We start from the raw sequence: 23,345 nt of genomic DNA on the forward strand, positions 1-23,345 counted from the left end.
AACATTTTCCACATTATTTAATTGCTCACTATGTATTTGCTTGCTTAAACTATCTACTCTAAAAAGAAAATGTTTCTCTGAATTTTAGGAAACTAAACTACATCAAAATCCTGCCTTATGTGATGATAATCACTCTCTACAACTTCCTATAATCTACAATGCCAAACAAAACCCCAAGATTTAAACAGCCAATCTCTATGTTCCTTAGGAAAAAAGTTTAATTGAAACCTTTGTATTTTTTTTTTAGATGTCACAATTTATGTTTTACAGTCACTACACTAGTCTGAGCAATCTCTATTGTCAGATCACAAAACAAATCTTTAAGCCTACCATAAAACCCCTCCCTCACCTCTCAGAGGGACTGACTTTATGGCAGGAAAGAGAGCCGATAAGGATTTGCAGGAGGAACTCCCAATTCTTACTGCTTTATTAGGCTTTGGCACTTGAATCATCAGATATGTTTTAGTTTCTTCTAATTTTAAATTTTGAACTTAAAAACCTTTTTGGGGTACCTTTTGTCGTTCCACTACTAAAATTGTAACTTATATTCTGATATTTTGTCAGGAGGTACTTTAAATGATGGGAGAGAAAATGATTTGCCTTACAGCTGCTTGTTCTCCCGTGCTGAACTTCTGTAAGTGGGGGTTGCAACTCCTCCTTGGGCTTAATTATTCTCATGTCTAAATAAACATACTTGTCGCTTTTTCCTGTTTTGTTCTATTTATTTATTTTTCTTTATTTTCTTATTTTATTTGCAGCCCTCTCTTCTTTCTGTAGGCACTGTTTAATCATCTCTTATTACAGTTTAACATTGATTCTCTACAATAGTTCCATATGATCTTTTTTCATTAACCAATAAGTTATTTCAAACTTAATGTTATCCTTCAACAACAAATCTTGTCAATTTTAGCAAACTTTTCTATATTTAATCAATTTCTATTTAACAAGAGAGTTACTTCTAATTTATTCTGTCTAATTATCAGTAAGTCCTGTAGATTTAATGATATTTTATCTATGCTAAAGTTTTGGTCAGTTTTAAAAAGACTGATTGTGAAACTATCTAAAATCGGTTGCATGCTACAGTTAGTTGTTATCTGAGCAATTCCTCTTAGAGTTAGAGCCTGTTTCTCTAAAAAGCTTCGTTTTTGTCAGTATCCTCTACCCATTTTAAAAGTCCCATTGTAGCTAATTGTATTTCATTCTATCAACATTTTTATCTACTATTTTAGTGCATAATTCTATACACAGTTTTTTATTTTATTTATTTCTCTACCTAATCATTTATGTATTTATCTATTAATTTGCCAATACATCATTTCTACAATCCTCTGTGACCTAATTTTCTTGGCTTATTCTTTCTTTCTTTCTTTATTTATTTATTTAACCATAGAACCCATAATTTATTTTCAATTTGTTCAGATGATTTATTTTATCAGGATTCTATCTTTCAATAACCTTCCAATCTTTACACTGCAGGTCACACTTACTGCTGTTATTGCCTAATTTTAATAATTTAGTCCAATTTAACACAGAGGATGTTTGTAAAAACTGGAAATTTTGCACCACGAATTAAACTAAAAAAACTCTGTATTTATATGACATAAAATACCAAGTGGTATTTTATCTCCAATCACACACTCTTTCACACCAACATGAATTGCAACACAATACAAAACACAAAGCACATTACAAAAACACAAAACATCTGGTCAGATTTGTAGTCAGTCAAAATTTCATCAGTCACCAATTTTCAGTCTGTCCTCATTATTTTATCAAATTTTACTGAAGCTTCAGGAATTTTCCAATGTTTTATTAACATTTTTCATGTTTTAATTTAATTAATTTTTTAACTCGTCTTCAGGAACCTGTTTTAAAAACCCGTGCACATTTAAAAAGAGACATCTCAAACTTATGTTAGAATCTAACAACAACCAATAACTTCCCGTTTTCTGGTACCAGTTTTTTACTTAACCCTTATTTTAAAACCAAAACACCACGTTTTTTCTTTACTTTCAACATGCCATCTGCACCGTACTTCTTTTTCCATTTAGTCAGGTACATTAAGTTTCCTGGCTCCATCTGACACATTAACTTCTCATCCCCTTTAAGACTTTTCTCCTTCCCGTGTGAAAAACCCATATTTTACAGTGTGTTCTTCCCGTTCCTTACAACAACCAACACAGAACCAACAGAACCGGGAATAGGAAAATTGAGGTGGCGGCCAAGTTATTGTCGCGGTAATTCTCGCTTTAACTTAATTCAATAAATGATTTGAGTGGAGAATTCTTGACAATCATCCAACAAGCCGACCACGTGCTTTTTCCCACTGTTTTCTTAAGGTATCACATTTATTGCCTTTCCCTACGTGTGTTTTTTATACTTTCCCTTTTTTTTTTTTTTTTTTTTTTTTTTTCACTTGACGTCAAACGGGGGACTTGAAAACCGCCCGTACAATCCCATTTACTTACTTGGTTGAATCCTGCTCTGTCTCGGTTTTGAGTCCCGTCAATCCACCGTTGGCAGAAGGAGGTTGACCTAAAACACTGGCCCAGCGAGGAAATTGCCCCCCGGGACTTTCAGGTTAAAGAACCTGACTGCCGGCAGTTTTCAGCGCGTCTTACTCCTTCCGTCAGCGGCGGGTATATCGGGAATCCCGGACGAGCCCCCAAATGATAGGTTTATTTAATTCCTATCTAGCAAGGATTCAGACCAGTCGTGATTGTCTTTTCTGCAGAATAGGAGGGAAGATCCGAGACGCGACGAATCGCTGTAAAACACTGTCTGGGATCAACTCTGCCAGATCTTTCTCTGCATTTGGCTTTATTAGAAAATACAAGGAAGGAGGTTGGGCCTTCTCACATAGTCACACAAAGAATTTGACCAATGACCTTTTTCTACAGGGTGTCCTAGAACCTTCTGTGGGCATGCCCTTAAAAGGGCATGGCTGACCACAACTAATCAGTTACAGATGGAAGCTGATACCACAGGAATGTGCAAAGTCTCTAGCCTTCAGGCAAACATCCTACAAATGGTTAATAGTATTTCACAGAAGAAAAGAAGTCAAGTAACATCAAATAATAATATGAAAACATAACCTTTCAAATAAACTCACAAGTAAATGAACTTAGATAATTATTCTAACACAGGTAAATGAGGATTACAGACTGAAACAGGAACATCAACCATTATATTACCACCCCACAATGAAAGAAATGCTTGCATGTGCTCTAAAAATGATTACAGAGGTACAAAGAAATTACACCATAGTGACAAATATACTGTATATATATATATATATATATATATCATTTTAGATATTTTATATAATTTAATGTAAAGACTCAAATATTTTGAGCCTTTACATTTTGTGATTTTGATGATCTTGGCTTGATCATCAAAATTGTAAAAACTCCCACTAGGTGCTGAGCAGGAGATCAATTATTACACAGCATGAAGGAATCATGTTGAACCAGGCCAACATGTCACTATTTGTTAGGCACATTTCCGCATCAAATATAAGTTGTGCATTTAAAGAATGGAAATGGTTTCTATTCATAAAGACACACTCATTTCCAGATTGTGTTCTTACATTAATATCAATGGAGTCGATGGCTCTGATCATGTTAGGAAGTCCGCTCATTGCTGCCAACTGCACCTTTCTTCCTGTTCAGCTGCAGAATGGATGGACCTTGTGTATATGAGCAACATCCCAACTTGTTATCCATTTCCCACTAAAGTGATCCAATGCAAGGGATCCCAGCACTGGGAAAACTTCAACTGGTAAAGTATAGGCAGGTCTGTGCAGAGCTCCAGCATGAAGGTCCATGGCAATCTGAAGTGGCTGACAAACCTGTCATCATGCGCCAGCAGACCAGACTGATCTCTAAACACGCTCACTCTGAATCATTTTATTGTCCTCCAGCAGGGCCAAAGCTGACATCGCTTAATAATAATTACGCACACCGTTGTGCAGCTATTAATGTACATGTGTGATTGTCTACAAACCTTGTCTGCCTTAAAGGGGAAGTATCATGTATAATCAACTTTTTTGAGCTTTACATTATGCTATTGCTGGGTTTCAGATCGACGTCACCCAATGCAGATGGAGGGCAAGAATTAAATGCAGCCCGTTTACTTCTGTGGATGCAGCATCAAAATGCCTAAAGTCTGAGTTGTGTATGGTTGTTCCAACAGAGAGAAAGATAAGCGTTATTTTCGTGTTTCGAAGGTAATTGGTCACAAGTGAGTTCATTTTTAAAAACTTGCCGAAAAAAGAGAAGAATAGTGGATCAACAATCTACGGCTAAAAACAGGAGGTGAAACTAACAATGCCAGAGTTTGTAGTTCCACTTTCTAACAGGTAACAATGGCGTCACTTAAATTGTATTTTCAGATATTTTATGTCTGGCCACGAACACGGGGGTTTCTGTAGATCGCAGTGAATGGTTGACCTAAACTGGACCTGAATCCAGCATCCTACAACGACTCAACATTAACATACAACTCCAGCATGAAGTTGGGTTTACAGAAGCTAACTAAATTATTTACCAGGAGACCCTAGCTTATAGAAATAACATGGGTTAGTTTGTTCTTAGCAATAGCATTGTTATCATAGACTAATTACTTAAAATAGCACAACTCACTACTCACCCAGAAACAAGTTGACAGTCATTTAATGCTTCTTTTGATCCCAAATGCTTGACCCAACTTGAACAAAATAATTCTACGTTTCCAGGCTTTTGAAAACTTTCTTCTGGGTCTTATAATATGAACTCTACAGCTGCAGATAGTTACAGTATGTGGATCGCCTCGACACCGGGTAAATCCTCAATATTAGAAGAGAAGTCTTTTATACCAAGATAATGCGGATCATATCCTAGATGCGTATTTTTTCAAAATGCCTCATCTGTTCCAGCCTTTTTAAGATGTTAGCTACTCGTTGTGATCCATTTTGATCTGTTTTGAATCGGAGAAATCTACTTCCGGACCACTATCTGAATTTCATGCGTCATCCTGGTCATGTGTCTAAAACCCAGCAATAAAGTCATTCCCTGATTATAAAAAATACCTATGCTCCATTTTTTTCCCTTTGCGCCAATCTGTGCTTAACGCTGTATCAGTTGCTAGGCAACATAAGTTACACAGGGGTGGAGGCAAGATAGCTAGCTGGATTCTAGACCTGTCTGAAATCACAGCTTCTCTCTTCCTGTCGTCAATTTTTGCGGCCTTTGAAGGACCGCCCTACATAGACCAGGTACTTCGAAGGATGCTAAAATGTTCAAACATGTATAGCACATTTCCACAAGGAATAAATATAAACAAATTATTCATTTTCAAATATAATACTGTTCAACATAAAGCTATTATGTTTGAACGTTCAAACATAAAAGTTTGAACGTTAACCTTTTCAAACTTTTTGCTCAGTCAAAAACTGATTTGCTCAGAAAGAAATTAAATACTTTGGCAAACCAAGCTGCTAGACTGACTAAATAATATCAGTGTTTAACCTCAACTCATTGGGGAAAGCTAGAGGGAATTTTTAAAACAATATGCCAGGAGTCAGGCGTTCTCTCCCAGTAACCCAAACCTGGAGCGCCAACCAGCTGGCAGCTGGTGAGCAGAGCTGGCTGTTAATGCATCTGAAAATGTTGGAGCAATAATGAAATTAGGTGATTTATTGATGAGCTGAGCAGATATTTGAGATCAACACAGCTACACTCTGACCACAAAACATTGTAAAAAGTCATTTTGTGTCTCTAAATGTTGCTAAATAATTTGCCGCTCTTCACAGCCATTGCCGCTTCGCCTGAACACCCAGTTTAGACCCGCAATGAATTATGGGATATGGTGGGACCTGAAGGATACACCAGACCCATCCTTCAAATCTGGGGGAAAGAAGTGCGCACATGTTGGCCGAAGTTGGAGGACAGGCTATGACATAAGCGGTCTACAAATTCGGCCTTAGAAGGATGCAGTCCCTGAATTCAGACACAACTGTTGGATTATCAGTCGATTTCACATTCTGTCAGCAGCCACTCTAGTTCGCATGTCGACTTCCGAATGCAGGCAAGAATACGTTATTCTAACTATTTAAACTATTTAAAATTAGGCTAATGAAATAATTTACAGCTGGCAGCCAGCGTACTTCACTTCTCTTTGTCCTGCTGATCTGAATAAGGCAGATGTTTATATTCAATATTTGTAAGCGTGACCAACACTGACTGAACAGCTTCCTTCACTTCCTCTGCTGCCATTGTTAAAACTACAAGCAGACTACAATTCTAAATCAGCACAGAACAGTTCACAACCTCTCCTTTTGTGCGTAGATTGATCCGGTTAAAAAATGTACTGGAGACAATCCAAGGCAAGGGGAGAAACCCCAGACTGAGCTGTAAATGAGAATTTATTCGAGTGGAATTGCATTGGAAGGCACTTTTACTTTAAAGAGTTTTGTTTGGATGATGCTGCACAAAGAAACTTTTATTCAAACATTGCACATTCCCCTGATGACTATAGAAGTGAGTATCTTTATCATCTGTTGCTCTACGTGCCAGGCACAGGAGAAGCAGCGAACATCTAACAGCTACATGGGGAGCATACACTGGAAAAGCCAAACCAGGCTTGTGAGAGGAGCACACTGTTCTGACACATACAAGGCATTAATATGTGGAGGAAACTTTGTGATCGGGGAGTTAACTGCAGTTTTTGCTTTAAAGAATTCTTACAGTTTTTAGAAACGTTTGGCCAAGATGTAAGACTACAGAAGGCACCAAAAACACTACTAGAATCAGGATGTCGTTCTCCTGGAAAATATTTTATTCTTTTAACACACAATTCAATTGAACAGGAAAAACATCACACAGGGGAGAGCTACAACACACCAAATCAAATGAGAAGGGTCAAAGCTTGAGTGAAGCCTTGTAGAAAATGAAGGAAAGCAAAGTGGATAAAGAAGAATGTACTCAATAGACCAAGTACTGACAGTGCCAGAGAAAGGGAGAGAGAGATGGCTGGTAGCTCTCAGGGCAGGACTGTAGTGATTTATCTCAGAGTCCTGCATTAGTCAGATGGATGTTGCCTTGCATAGATTAAAATTACGACACATTCATCAATGCAGCAGACACAAATGCATTACAGTCAGGAACGAAACAAGGCAACTGCTGCTGGGGGGAATCAATGTGAATAATTAAAAGAATAATATAGAAAAGCTCTTTGTCACTTGGCCAGAGTGGCTTCCACAATCAGCTGCAAATCATCATGTCTGAAACTAGATTATATCAGATACGTACGCTACTTAAACAGACCTAAGACCACTGTTTTCCTCAATGTCTGATGTTTGACTAAACATTTCCTCTTTTAGGTCACTTATAATTACCAATATTTTTTCTATTTTCTATATTTTAAAATAATTAACTCTGCCATTTAAAAATGTTACTTTTCTTCACAAAGCCGTTCTTTTGTCATTTTGTATATATACTTGAACTTCGTGGACTTCAGCTCAGCATTTAATACTATACTTCCCCAACGTCTGGTGTCCAAGCTAGCAAACCTTGGGCTCCCATCAGCCACCTGCAGTTGGATCCTGGACTTCCTAACAGGTCGCTCCCAGAGGGTCAGACTGGGCCCCCACACCTCCACTGCTGTGAGCCTGAACACCGGATCGCCACAGGGTTGCGTGCTCAGCCCACTTCTCTACACCCTCTACACTCATGACTGTGTCTCCAACCACCTCAGCAACAAGATCATAAAGTTTGCAGATGACACGACTGTTGTTGGTCTCATCTCAGGCGGGAAGGGGGAGCTGGAGTACAGGGATGAGGTGAAGCGGCTGTCAGAGTGGTGCAAAGTCAATAACCTGCTCCTCAACACCTCCAAAACAAAGGAGCTGGTGATCGACTTCAGGAAGAACAAAACGGACATCCAGCCTCTCACCATCAGTGGGACCTGTGTGGAGAGGGTCCCAGTGTTCAGGGTTCTGGGCATGGAGTTGGAGGACAAGCTAACCTGGAGCACCAACACCAAGGAGCTGTTGAAGAAGGCACAGCAGAGACTGTACTTTCTGAGAATACTCAAGAAGAACCGTCTCCCCTCAGACCTGCTGCAGGCCTTCTATCACTGCTCCACAGAGAGTGTGCTCACGTACGGTCTGTGTGTCTGGTACGGCAGTAGCACATCCGTGGACAAGAAGGCTCTCCAGAGGGTTGTTAGGGCAGCAGAGAGAACCATAGGCTGCCCCCTCCCCACTATGGAACAGAATACACTTCCAGGCTCCACAAGAAAGTTTTGGACATTTTAAATGACTCTTCACACCCTGGCCATGGTCTCTTCCAGCTGCTGCCATCAGGCAAGAGATACAGAGCAATAAAAACCAGGACAAATCGCCTAAAAAACAGTTTTTACCCAATGGCAATCATGGCACTAAATTCAAAGGCATAAGAACTTCTGCTCTTGACACCACTTTGTTAAAAAATGTAAATTCTGTTGCGACACCTCCAGGCGCTGCAACCATCTTCTGATGTCTATTTATTTCTCATTTTGTACTATTTATTTCTTTATCTTTTTTATGTATGTATGTATATGCATATTGTATATTATGTATATACACATAACCTGCATTTTAACTCGAGTCGAGCAAATCTCAATCTCGTTGTTGATGACAATGACAAATAAATCTTATCTTATCTAACAGACGCTGAAATAAAAACATCTTCATGTACAGCTTCTGAGGCCATGTGTCCTCAGACCATGATACTTCACCTTTTTTAAAGTCGGACCCATTGGCCTCATTAGTAGACACTACCAGCATCCTCTAGTGGTACTATAACAATATAACATGCATTTTAGTGAAAACAAGATGGTGGTGATCCCACTGAAAAGATTCTACAACAACTCTTGCAGAAAATGGCAACTATTAAAAGTCAAATCATATTTCACACTTGAAACTAGTGTACAGTCTTGTCTTTAGTTTCATAAGGCATGCAAATTTGACACATTTTTGCAATTGCAGAAAAGTTCAATGTCAGTAAAGGTGAAGTACTTATTTGGGGACATTGGGACTATATTTCCCTATTAATTGTGCCATGACATTGGATAAACCTGAAAATATTTACAAGTTTTTACAAATGTAAATGTTTATTATAAATGGTATTTGATCACACATTTTTGTTAGATAAATCTGGGATAATTTTAAACAGTTTACAAGCATAAATAATTGTTGCAAGTGGTAAATTCTCCAACCAAATAATTATCTAGTAAGCATTCCAGAAACCCAAATCCAGGGAAGCACTTAAACATGGAGAACCTGAACAGATTCTGCCTAGACATATTGAAGAGACATACAAGACAAACTGACAAGTTGTGGAAAGTAAAATATTGAATGAATTTTGTACTCAATGACTGCCATCTTCAGGCTCCACTAGAATGTCTCTCAATAGATAAGTAAATGATCCCATTCACTGGTACCTGCCCATCCCAACAGTGTATACCACACAATCCAGTTGGAATAAAGATCTTTGTTTTTACATTACTTTTTTTTTTTTTACATTGGAATGAATTGTGCTGGAAATTGAAGCCTACCAAAGTACTTGGTACACTGATCTCCCAAACAAAGTTAATTCCTGTTTGAAACATTTGTTTGAAACTTTGCTATCTGGTACAACAGTGTATTGTAATCAAATCAAATCTTACCAGTCTAAAGACACCTTCCAATGTGTCTTTTGGCAATGGACAAAGGTATAAGTCCACCACCATAAGTCCACCACCAAGATGGGTGGGTTAACCTGTCAGAAAGAATAAGCTACAACTGAATGAGTGTCCAGTCTAGATGTGGACAATGCACACTTAGGCATTTCACTGATCTTGCTCTTATTGATATTTGACTGCTGTATTGCCAACACAACTTGGAAAATGGCACCCCATAAAAGGCGATCATGATATTTCTCAAGTTTCATATGGTGGTAGCTCCAGTATTCCTCAACAAGCACAATGTCCTGAACAAAGATGCTCATGATGCAGAGGGAGAGAATGCACACCCTCCACAGTCAAGGAAAGGATCTTGGGTCAAATAGATCCCACATGTCTCTGTTTGCAAATGCTCCCGGGGATGGCGGACCTGAAAAATCTAATGCATTGCAGAGGACAGGGCTACCCCGGGAAAGGCTGTGTGATTTTCCGCTACTTAGATCTTTGGGGAGCCATGAAAGTCCCCTGACATATGCCCTCGTCCCAGTGTCCTCATATGTAGGCATTGCTTTTTTAGAGAGTTGTTAATTGTGGAAAGCTGAAATCTGGCTAATTGGGACCTTGGAATAACAAATTGCAAAGAATTTTTGTAGATGCAAAGATAAACCTACTGTCCTCATATGGGGACGTCCTTTTTTGTTTATTTTTTTTCAAAAATTACTTCCTGTACCATGACAGGGTTTTGTTATTAAACTTATAACCTCCAACTAATCCCATATAACATGTAGAATAAAAAAAAATGCAAAGTAAGCAAAAGTTTGGGTCTCAGGAGGAATAAATACTCTGGATTTGGGACCAAAGAACTGACTGAGATTTTTAGTGATTTACAAACATCCAGTTCTACAAGAAGAGAAATAATTCAGAGCAGATACAACTACAACCATCTTTCATTATCAGCATATTGTTTTTGCAGCGATGTGCACCACATATATGGCATCATGGACAAAAGGTTTGGGCAAATCTAGGGCTTGAGGATCAGTGTTCTCCAGCTTTTAGGTATGTCCCTGGATCAGATGAATGAATTGCCTTCTCACTATGCACTCTAGTCCTCCTCAGGCTAAAGGGAGCTCATAGATGGGTTCTATTTATTTAACATTACACCTCAAGAACCTGGTTAACTTGATAATATCTGACCCACCACTAATGACACTTTATAAAGTAGAAGACTTAGAAATGATTATATCCTATTTTATGACATTAATTCCCATACATTAAATTTGTTATTTTCCAAAACAACAACTATATATTTATTCTTGAGAACTCAGGAGGTTACATCTAAATAGAGTAAGATTATTATTCACAACACCAAGTCGTCCATCTTTCTCATAACGACAAACAAGAAAACATTGGATACAGAAAATATTTCTGTTTAGAGTTCTTCAGTGTTCTCCAGTTAGCAGTTAGATTTTATAAGCAAGCGACACTCTTATCAAATATTTTTATCAGTTAATATTAACAACATGTCAGAAACACAAGTCATGTTACTTTGTTTAATTCTGTGCAACTTACAACATATTCTCTGTGAGCACTTAATGGTGACAGGTGTGTTTTGTGTCAATGTGTAGGCAGGTGTGCTTGTTGGGACCACTGGGCCTTCTAGAAATTATAAGTTAGCTCTAATGAGAAACAAAACTAAATGCAATCAAAAACAACCATTAATCATCATAAATGATGTATGTGAGAATGTGGCTGTTCTTATTTATTAGTTTTTTTTTTGTTTTTTTTTTACCAGTTATTTGTTAATTCTTACATTGTGTGTGAATTGTGAGACAGTTATTTTTTGTTTTTAAGCATATGCACTGACTGATGGCACCTTTTAAATTTCGTTGTCCTTGTGACAATGACAATAAAGATTTATCTTATCTTATCTTATTTGTGAATCTAGGATTAGGGCTGGTACAGCTGCAACAGTTAGAGAAGGTTGTGTGTCCAAACCTTGAGGGGACCTATCCATTTGGACTGTGCACGTTCTCCCTGTGCTTGCATGGAACTATTTCAGAAATCTCCGGCCTCTTGCTGTACTCAAAAAACCTTCGCATTAAGCTTATTGGTAATTCTGAAGGTTTTAATGTGTTCTTGTACTATTTCTACCGACTTATAAAGCAAACAGAAAATCATTAAATTATTTATGTTTGTCATAATAAGATACTAACTATGACAGAGTTTAAGTTAATACAGAACTGAAAATAAACGAGAATGTTAAAATATAAATCCCAGCGATCAGACCACGGCATGATGAGGAGGGATTCCCAAAGGTGGACCTGACTCAGGGGCCGACCTGATTGATAGAATCACGTTGGATGTTTTAAAAACCCACTCGAAAAAATTCCAATGAAATAAGATCTGACATCTTGAGTTCAGACTGGAGCTGATTCCATGCTATGGGACATCACACTGAATGCTAATGCTGGTTGCACCTTCTGATCTGATTAACGAAGGAAGACCTGCTGCTTGCTGAGCTGAACGACCTTGTCATGTTCAGCAACTAGCCAGAGCCGAAAGGAAAAATGTTTTCTTCCAAACAACCCAAGTAAGTTGAAAAATGCTGCTGCATGCAGATAATTACTAATTAATCCATGTCTGTGTATCAAAGTAAGCTTGAACTTATTCCCTGCAATTTATTGAGTTGCAGGGAGAAACCATGCAGATAATCAGACAGGATTTTTACAGATATTGCAGAGTTACTCTCATTCACACTCCAGTGCGCAGTTAAGGTCCTTGTAGACCAGGAAAAAGCTCATATTTTAAGTGCAATCTTTTAATTTCATTGTTTCTATTGTATGTAATTACTGGGGTCACAGTCAGTGGATTTTGTCATTGCAGTGTGATGACATGATGTAGATTCAGTGTAAAAGGGCAATCAAGAGGCAGTGTCTGGGCAGAGATAATTAGTTAAGGATCTTTATTTTATTTTTCATTTCATTGTGTTTTGCTTTGCCTTATCAGGCACCAGAGCAAGTTGAACTCATGGCTTTCAATATTACAAAATTTGATGATTAGCTCTTGGAGTTAAGAGAAGGTACTTGTAGCCACAGCCACTATTGGCTTTGCTGTGTTCACTGAGCAATAGTTCATGTGAGACATAATGGCGCCTTCCATTCATCCACCAACTTGTGAATGTATGTCTTTTGCTGCCATAGTAGTAGCACTTGACTTCCTTCTACCTGTCACTGTGATAGCTGGTTAACAGAATATTAGAAATACATTGTCTCCTAATATTTTATTTTCCCAGCTGGTTAACATTGTCAACTGGTTTGACCTAATATCAACTGTTCTTTTTTGTTTTAGGGCTAATTTCTCCACATTCTCAATTCCATAAAACACACTGATTCTGACAGATCCATATCCAAGCTTAACTGTGATATGACTGCAGTTTTATTTCATTCATTTTAATTAAGTATTCTTCTTTTTGTCACAAAAGTGCGGTGTGTTGAGTTGGTGAGGCAGATGCAGCGGACCCAGGTATGATGAATATGGTGATTTAATGAAGAAAACCAGGCAAAACTATGAACAGCAGGCACAAGGAAACACTGACGTCACAGAAGCTAACATTGACGAGGACCCGACGAGGAACAAGGAACACAGGTGGAGTTAAATACACGGGAGGGTAATCACAGAACGAGACACACCTGGGAACAATCAAGGGGAGGACAGGACAACGAAGAGACTCAAGGACACAAAACACTCTAAATGAACACAGAAAACACAGATCCTGACACTTTTACTATAATTATGTCATGATTTATACATTTTTCTCATTCATCTTTTTCACTTTTACTTTATATCTTACATGAATATTACTGGCTGAGTTAAGGAGTTTATTCACAAGTATTTCAACTGGAAGTTGAAGAGATTAGTTAATAAATTCTGTTGTAGAAATAAGAACTTGTTTGCGTTTTCTTTGTGTATGTGTGTACTGCTTTCTGTTTGAGGATGCTAGTGTGTGAACTTGTTCAGTCTGTTGTTGAACAATTCCACACCTCACCAGGCTGGTATTCATAAAATAATTGACAGCTTGAGAGCAGTTTAACTATAAAATCCTGGTGGACCTCCAACATGTTAATTTTGATTAAAATTACAAACTCTATTAACAGTTACACTTGGCTCTTATTAATGGTTGTTGATAACCAAATCAAATTATTGTTGCACAAGTAAAATACACTAGTTCCATAGTCAACACAGTGATCAAAAATCATTTGAACAACACCAGATAAGATCAGTCAGAATGTGTTTCACTTTGAATCTCTCTCTCTATGATCGGCCTGAATTTACTTCTTTCTTTTCTTTTGCAATGTTCCTTGAGTTATGAATCAGTACTACAATAAATAAATAAAACTGAATTGAATTGAACTGATTTGAACAATGACCATCTCTATCTCTAAATGTAGATGAAAATTGAGCATCCATAAACACTTTTAATAAACAGATCAACATGGTCAAAACACAACCAGAGTTTATCTTTCTATTTTGAAAAGCAACCATTATATTCCATGTGCCAGTGCAGGGTGACACGCACATATTACTGACAGAGACAAGTTCATGTTGCAACCTGTCTAGACACAAATGCAGTAATGAGCTGGCAATGTCTAGAAAGAAGAATGCCATTTGCTCCAGGAACACCTGGAGTGCTAACAGCAGATTCGGAAAAGAGTCAGTGTTACAGACTGATGGGAGAAGTAACTTGGATGGGACAGAGAAAAGACAGGGAGCACTTATTGCACATAAAGTGAGGAAAGACTGACGATCAGAGGATACTGGAGTTCATGACATGAACGGACTGATGTGAGCAAAGAACAGCTGTTATGGGTGGATCTTCCTTTTTGGAGCCCTGAGGTCACCTGATTCCTATTTGTCATCAAGCACCACTTTTGCGATAGCAGATAGCGAATGGATCATTTCGACACCCATTTTATCTATTTCAACTCAGAGGCTGGAGCAGCTAGCAACTACTGAAGCTAGGTTTATAGTTGATGCATTGAACCAGGGCACGCCGACCCCACTGCGTACCCAGTTTGACCCAGCCTCATGCACCTCTGGACCTTTGTAGCTCGGCGCTGATCAACACCGTTCACAAAAGTGGACGATTTGGAAGATGTTCTTGCAGGTGGTTCCAACCAATATAAGCCTTAACTATAAACACCATACAGCTCTCTGGGTTTGCACACACTAAACGCAAACTTCATAAGTGCAACTATAACTCGGACTTCAGTCCCTGACATCACGGCTATAATGCCAAGGGAGAAGAAAGAGGACATAAGCTACTGGAATTTACAGTCACCAGCAGTTTACAACTAACTCACACATTGTGAATTACCATTGCTAGAATTGCTATCAGTAATTAACTTGACTCCCTGGCTGTGCTGGCAGTTTTGGCGGACTTGAATCGCTGCCAACAAGTCAGGTTCATCTCCAGAGACAAACAAAATGATGTCCAGTTTTTGTAACTTACCTCTTCCTTGCTCTCTTTTTTTCTTTCAGCTTTGTCACCTTTTATGCAAATAAAAGTGGATCGACACTTTTATTAACATGTAGAGCTGCTCATGTTAACTTAGTCTGTAAAACTGCTTCAACTAGTTTACAATCTGTTGACAAGTGACTGATTATGATGATGGTGGACGGTTGGTGACGAGTTTTACCGAAAATATACTTGGAGATAATATTGGTGATGCACTTGTAAATTTGAGTGTCATAAAGTTAAATGTAAGATTAGCTACCATAACTATGCGTATGACACTCAGCTCTACATTACGATGTCACCAGGTGACTCTGAACCCATCCAATCACTGAACAGATGCTTAGAGCAGATAAATGTGTGGATGTGCCAAAACTTTCTCCAGCTGAAAGAAACAAAACTGAAGTTATTATTTTTGGACCTAAAGAGGAACGATCTAGAGTTATAGATCTAGATATAGATCTAGAGTCAATGTACAGCTTCAGTTATTATAACTAAAACTCATCCATGTGTTTATCTTTAGTCTCATTGATTACTGCAACAGCGTCTTCACAGGTCTGTCCAACAAATCAATCAAACAGCTGCAGCTGATCCAGAATGCTGCTGCTCACGTTCTCACTAAAACCAGGAGGATAGAGCACATAACACCAGTTTTAAAGTCCCTACACTGGCTCCCTGTAACTCAGAGAATAGACTTTAAAATACTGTTGTTAGTTTATAAATCACTGAAAGGCTTAGCACCACAATACATTAAAGATCTGCTGTTGTATCAGCCTTCCAGACTCTTCAGGTCTTCTGGCTCTGGTCTGCTCTGAAGACCTGAATCAGAACCAAACATAGAGAAGCAGCATTCAGCTTCTATGTACCACAGATCTGGAACAAACTTTCAGAAAACTGTAAAACCACTGAAACACTGACTTCCTTTAAATCTTGACTAAGAACCCACCTGTTTAGGATTGTATTTGAAACGTAATCAATTACAAATTTAATGATGGAACTTGACTTAATGTCATGTTTTGATTGTTGATTCTATGTTGCATGACTTTGTGTTTATGTGTTTATGATGTAAAGCAATTTGAAATGCCTTGCTGCTGAAATGTGCTATACAAATAAAATTAGATTAATTGATTGAAAGAGTGAAAATAAAGCCAGTCATGCAGGACAACATTTCATTCAATATTTTACACCGACTACATTACTAAAATCAGTAGTCCTTGTAAAGTTTTTAGCAACCATGACTCAATCTTGACTGGACAGCCTATACAAACCCCACATAATCTGGATATTAAAAGGAGAGGGCCCGCCTTCTCTAGGTCTCCTCAAATGTGATAGAGGCTTGGATCCCTGAAGTTCTATTCTGCCTCCCACCTGGGCCCAGTCCAGGTATGTGCTGAACCTCCCACCCACCCCAAAACCTCCACCGATATTGCCATATTATCTCGTGTATGTACACAAGATAATATGGCACACCTCTATTAGTGATACACATACAGGCTGAAGTTTTTTCTCTTCTTTCTACTGAATGTTTCTCTGTGACAAGTCTTCTTTTTTCTATTCATCTACCTCTTCTTGTTTTCTCAGAGCCTGTGGACGTCTCCATGCTGTTTCTTTTCATTAGACTCTTTTATGATTAAAAGCAGCTTAACATACCTACTGCCATTGCTATTGAGCTTATACCTGTGTTAAATTAAGCTTCCATGCGTGGAATATAAACGTTTTGATATGTTCTATGTCTAAAGCTGATCTGGCCTGCTGTTTCACTAATTCTGCAAAAACAGTTTATTTTAGCATGTAGGCAACACTAAAAAATGTAAGTAAGGCAGAGATGCTATATTCCATGTGTGTTTTTTATATTACAGGAGGGGCGTCACAGTTTATAAAAGTAATGCTATTCACTTACATTGGCAAAGAAGGTGAGTTAAGTCTTACAAATTGCTGTAACACACATTCAACTTGACGCTTACTGTTCCCTGATACATGCAGACACATTCATACACAGGGACAGTTAATTAGACAGTACACATGGGGTTTGTGCTTAATGATGTGTGCATATTTTATTCTTTCAGATGTAGTGTGTTTACTTTTTTGTGTTTTTTAAAGGAACACAGGGACATCTTTTGCATCACTGTCACTGTGGTTGTGCATAGATGAACCCTGTGAGAGGCCTTCAGTTTCCATTTTCCCAGCTGACATTCAGTTGGTTTTAATGGTCCACTTCCTCTGTGTGCGTGTGTGTGTGTACCCACATGTACAGTATATATGTGTGACACCAAGAATAAGACTTTCCTTCTATTGCAGCTGGTGTTAGGTATTGTAGCCTGGGTTAGAAGTTGTCGTCCTCACATTAGTGCAACTAAGTTCTGTGATTCAGCTTCTTCAGTCTTGTCCAGTCTTTTGTCATGTCAGCTGTTCTGTGTCACTGAACCCTAAGACAGAAAATATTTGTATTTTTTAACTCTTATTTTTTAACTCAGAGTTAAAAAATAATGTTAGAACTTTGAAATGATAAGCATGGCAGACTAGCTCAATTTCATACACAAATACCAATGTTGTCTCTTAAGACTTAGCTCGCCCTCCAAACTATTATGCTAAGCAACAAAATTTTGATTCCACAACATAGTGTGGGCCACACATCATATATGCTTTAGACTGAGGAGTTAGACAATACAAACTGAATACAAATGCAACCTAAATGTCCCTATTATGCAGCGAGACAATTGCTGTGCTCCTCTAGTGTTGTTGCTAGGCAAAGTGGTGAAAACCAACATAAAGATGTATGCAATATTGGAAAATGTGCAACACTTATGTGGGCACTTTCACCCAAACAAGCTAATGTCTGTAGCACAATAAATTAGTGCAATAATAATATTATAGTACTCTTCAGGTTTTTTGCAGGCTGAAGCAAAAAAAACTTCAGCCTGCAAAAAAAATGTTGTTTTTTTTCTATGAATCTTTTTTTTTTTTAAACTTCAAACCAGAAAAGAGTGATGCTAGCGCTACCTGCACCTCAACGTAGGTAGCCAGTATGAGGAAACAGTAATGTTGAAATTTGCAGGTATTGGCTCTGGTTGGAGCTAAATGCACTGAGATGGAGAGCAGTCCATGAAGTCTTCGCTGAAGTTATAATAAAAGTTGCTTCTGCTTCCAAACAGGTGGTTGTATTAGGGAAACCACATTTATTGTCTTTAAATTTACATTTTGTGAGCAGACTTGGGAAAAGGAAGCACATTGCCCCTACATTGGCTGCCTGTGAATTTTAGAGTTCATTTTAACATTCTTTTATTTGTTTTTAAAAGTTTGCATGGACTTGTCCCATCGTACCTCTCCAGCTTGCTGCCTGAGGTCAGCTGATGAACTGCTCCTGGAAGTACTGAAGATCAAAACTGAAACTCAGAGGAGACAGAGCTTTTAGCATTGGCACTCCCAAATTATGGAACGATTTGCTGTTACATACTAAAGATGGCCCTGTATCGTACACTTTTAAAACTTGTTTTAAACACATTTTTGTCTTTCAGTTTTAATACATGTTGATGGGGGTCAGAGGTCCTGATGGCACCGGTGCATGACAGCCTTGCTTCTGTTATACTTCCCCATGGTAGCTGTGGCTACCATCCAATTCAAACTGGATGACTCTTCAACCTCACCTGCATCATCCTATCACCTGGTCATGTGCCTCAGCTGCAACCCATCAGCTTTGGACCACGTCTTGTCATAGCCAGTCAGAAGGTCCTCGTGCAAGTTCTACAAAAGATAGATTTTAGGTTAACTTATTTCTCTAAACTGTGATTAGGCTTGAATGTGTTGAATGTGTGTGTTTCTCTGCATTACACTGTGATTGATGACTTGTAGACCTCGCCATGTTCTTGTTCATTGATGGTTGGAGACAGGCGCCAGCTCATCCCTCTCAGAATAAATCCTGCAGATAGAGCCGCATAAGAACCCTTTTGTACAACCACTAATCAATATGGAGCTGCTGCCTGCTTTGGAAAAGTACAAACCTGACTCAAACCTGGATAAAAGAAGGTTAAAACATCACAACCAATTTTGCTTCTATTTTCCTCCTCCTGACATCTGGCATCTGAACTCACTTCATGCTAGCTCAGTCAACAAACTGCAGCTCTTTTCTGCAGTGATGTCTATTTTCTTGTCTTCACTGTGACACAGGTCAAGCAGCAATTGCAGTGGGTCAGTTAAGGCATCCTGGAAAGTACCGATTCGTTTATGGACCAAGAGTCTGGCTGATTGGTCCCCAGAGAAAAAAGCTGTTACTGTGGCAAGTAAAATAGCAAGGCTGACCAGAGACAATAAGTCAGAATCTTTAAGGACCCCACGGCAAGGATAATATGGTAGTGACTTGGAGAACTGAAGTCTATAAATGTTCAGTAAAACATTTTGTCTCTGCTATCGACAGCAAGATTAAGGGTAGAGGAAGCAGAACCTATTGCAAGGATAAATCATTTTTAAAAAACAATGAGCTGTAGCTCAAGTTAATATTGTTAAAAATGATGAAAAACATTAATTAAATTAATTATATTTCAATATAATAATTTACCATTAATTGAACAATTTATATACCAGCCATAGATAAATTATTTTACTTCATTATTGAACTATCAATAATGAAGTAACATGTATGATTTTAAATTCCTTCGAGTTAAATTTTTATAGCACTGTGACTTATATTCATCTGAGAACATGTCATCCCTGAAAGCTTGAGTGAAAATATATTTTATCTGATTATTATCTGATCTAATCTAAGAGGAAGAACAGAACCTGAAGCTGTCTGTCTTCAACATTTACATACAATAATGTGGATGATAACTGCCATTGGTGCCATCAATCACCAGCCACCACCAGTCACATATTTTGGTCTTGCAATGCCCTATGTGACTACTGGGATTACTGGGCTATCTTTAAAGCTTTCTGTCATGTCTGTAAAAGAAATTTGGATCCAGGCCCATTCATTGAGAATTTTCACTGTAATACAGACAAGAGATCTTTCCTGCCAACAACCATCACTAACTACAACAACTCTTTGAAGAATCTGAATTAATGAGTTACAACAACATTTTAAACATTTGATTTTCCTTTGGGATCAGTAAAGTATTTTTGAATTTTTAGTGTGATTGCAGGCATTCACACTTCTCCTGTATACTTTGTGCCATTTTCACCATTCAACTTTTATACTATTCAGCTTGCTCTCCTAATGCCGGCTATATCTCTTGGTATTCATAACCTTCATACTTTTTATAATATTCAGCTTTTTATGAATTTTTCACCCCATGGGAGAAACTGTTCCATCCTATGACAGAATTGTGAATTACAATATAAAATGTCCGTTGTGTTTCACAGTGGATGTTTTAGGTCCTGCCTATTAATGGCAATCAATCATCCAGTTTCAGGAGGAAACAAGGCAGTGGCCATTTTGAAGTTGGGCAGTTTAACAGCTTTTATGCTGGAATAATTTGAGCTTTTGACGTTGCTTTTTTTGTACTGCATGTGACATATTTTTTATAGTCAGGCATCGTTTAGCTGTGTTATAGCTAAACGACCCTCCAAACAAATGTCGATATCTCAGGAACCATAAAAGGTATGGATTTCAATCACCCACCGTTTTTATCAGAAGCAATAGGGGAACGTTTCTGTCCTTCTCAAATTTTAAGTTTTACATGAGTTTTTTTTTTTTCTTTACATTGCATAGAATGTATTACTCTAACCCAGCATGCTAGTGGTATCCTAGATGCTATCATTAGTATTTTAGCTAGTTTTAGCTTTTTGGCTAATTTTGGCTTTTACCTGGGTTTTTTACACTGCATAGACTATTTCTTGCCTTTCTGCAAGTCTTCAGCAGTTGACTTCAAACGTTTTTGCCATTCTTACCAAAAGCATTCAGCATTGAGCATTCAGCATTCACACTTGCATTTTCATAGGAAACGCACACTTTCTAGTTTTAATTGGATTTTGAACATGATATATTCAACCTCATCAGACCTCAAGCAGCCACAAGAGACAATCAATTAAATTTTATCCAGTAATTTATTGTAAAGAAAATCATGTGAAATTACAAATCATCACCAGGTGAGCTGAAGAGTGTCTTTAGTATGAATTTTATGTTAAAACAACAAACAAAAGGAAACTATTAACTTTGAACCCATTTAATCTTACGAAAAATAAACAAACCCAATGACACAAACTTATTTCTTTAACTAAATAAACAAAAGAAAACTGAATAGGAAAAGAAGTGGCAGTTCTCCCCTACAAAGCTCCATACAACTGTTCAACAGAACTAACAGAAGTGATGTGGATGGTGCGGTGAGGTTCACGTCTGGTGACGCAGACTCCACCAGAGTCGGATGTACACATCCAAAATCCAATATAGAAACTACGTATATTTTCATTTTCATCATAACTAATTAAAGCTTCTAACAATATAATATCAAAAAATAGAAAAATATATTTATAATGGTAACTGTTTTAATTATTTCAAAGATTTGTCTGGCTGACTTCTCTTTGAATATCTCCAATCCTTACCTCCAATCCTTCTCCTTGAATGTCTCTGTCATCCTGTTATAAAAAATTTCCCTGTTTTCAAAAATCGGGCAGCCAAAGAGAGTGGCCTTGAATGGTTCTGTTCCAAATGTATGTCTTCTTCTTCTTCTTCTTTGATGTTTTCTGGCAGTTGGCAAACACCAAAATTGGTGCATTACTGCCACCTTGGTCTGTATTTTTTTCCCTGACTGTTTTCAGTCTTTTCAGTTCGTAGAAAAAGAGCACCTGTTGATGGACCGGAAATATTGTGGCCAGTTATTCCCACCTCAAGAATTATTATTTTGACAGGTTGTCCCTAATTTAGGGAGAGTATAACTCATGTTATACTTTGGTTAAAAATAAACCTCCCACATTCACTCATCATTACCTCTAGCTAGCATAAGCCATCATATAATCCTGTAAGGAATAGGCCCTTTGCTTGTCACCTGGTTGTATTCTTTCTATTTGTTATGGCATCAATGGCAACATTGTGCAGCGCAAACACAAGTATGATTCACACAACAGTTAAAACAGTTGCTGCTGTTCTCTCCTGCTTGATGTTTTACGTTTCGCATTCATACCTGATGAAATAGAAGAAATATTTCTCCCACATTTTCCTCCTGCTTTCAATTTATCTTTATTCATTTTAATTTTAAGCTCTTATTTAGGCTACATTCAGTCATGTGTTCTGATATTGTGATCCTACACTGTCTTGGAAATGTAACAGTAGTGACTAAAGATCAACCTGCTATGTGCACATGACACAGGTTCCTTTGCCATGACAAGATTTTTTAAAGAGACTTTATGACACTGAAAGCACACACAGTTGGGGGTGCTGTGGTGGCACAGGGGTTACGCACAACCCACAAATGGAGGCCTTAATCCTTGACGTGACTGTTGCAGGTTAAATTCCCAGCCTGGTGAACTTTGCCGCATGTCTTCCCCCTTCTTTCAATACCCACTTTCCTGTTAATTCCCTATCAAATAAAGGCCACTAGAGCCAATGAAGCTTTAAAAAAACACACACAATTGCACTTTTCCATCCAGTCAGATGAGACGACTTCTTGTCATGTGAGCTTATACTGATGTTTTTTATGCCATTGCAGTTTTTGTGGTACATACAGAGCATAGAATTTGCTGAGGGGATACTTATAATACTAAGTTTGAGAATCACAGTTTCATGAAAAATCTAGCAAAGAAACAATATGCAGTTGGTACAGCTGTGTGGGATTTATGTGCGTGAGCAGACTGTCCAGAGGGACAAACAGTTCCCATAGTGCATTCTGTTCCACCAAGGCTTGTTGGATACAATAGTCTGAAGGGAGCACTGTACTATTTTATAGATAACCAAAGTTCAGAAAAGAGCTTGGAGCTTCAAGATATTACTCATACGGATTTTCTGTTACTGAAAGAAGAGACCAGGAGATGGTGAACAATAAGGAAATTTTACTAATGGCTTCCTTACATTACTAGAACTAATTATGGTGTCTTAAAGTTTGCTTTGGTATCTGACTGCCTGGTAGTTTAATCTGGACATGACTGATTTACTCACACTTGGGAAGGCCAACCCCACCACCACTGTCAGCAGAAAGGTCATACTGAGAGACACCACCTAAAACTAAAA

At 38.0% G+C, this 23,345-nt stretch overlaps 1 long non-coding RNA gene across 1 annotated transcript; it reads right to left on the reverse strand.

The window, feature by feature from the left end:
- Positions 1–767: 767 nt before the first annotated feature.
- On the reverse strand, positions 768–20,877 carry LOC116713914 (uncharacterized). The gene is made up of 4 exons (XR_004337946.1): positions 20,373–20,877; positions 12,207–12,209; positions 872–882; positions 768–780 (listed from the first exon to the last, which is right to left on the reverse strand). It is a non-coding gene; the product is annotated as an uncharacterized LOC116713914 (long non-coding RNA).
- Positions 20,878–23,345: the final 2,468 nt, after the last annotated feature.

The sequence above is a fragment of the Xiphophorus hellerii genome, chromosome 23 (genome assembly GCF_003331165.1).
Source record: "Xiphophorus hellerii strain 12219 chromosome 23, Xiphophorus_hellerii-4.1, whole genome shotgun sequence".
In the NCBI taxonomy this organism is placed as follows: domain Eukaryota; kingdom Metazoa; phylum Chordata; class Actinopteri; order Cyprinodontiformes; family Poeciliidae; genus Xiphophorus; species Xiphophorus hellerii.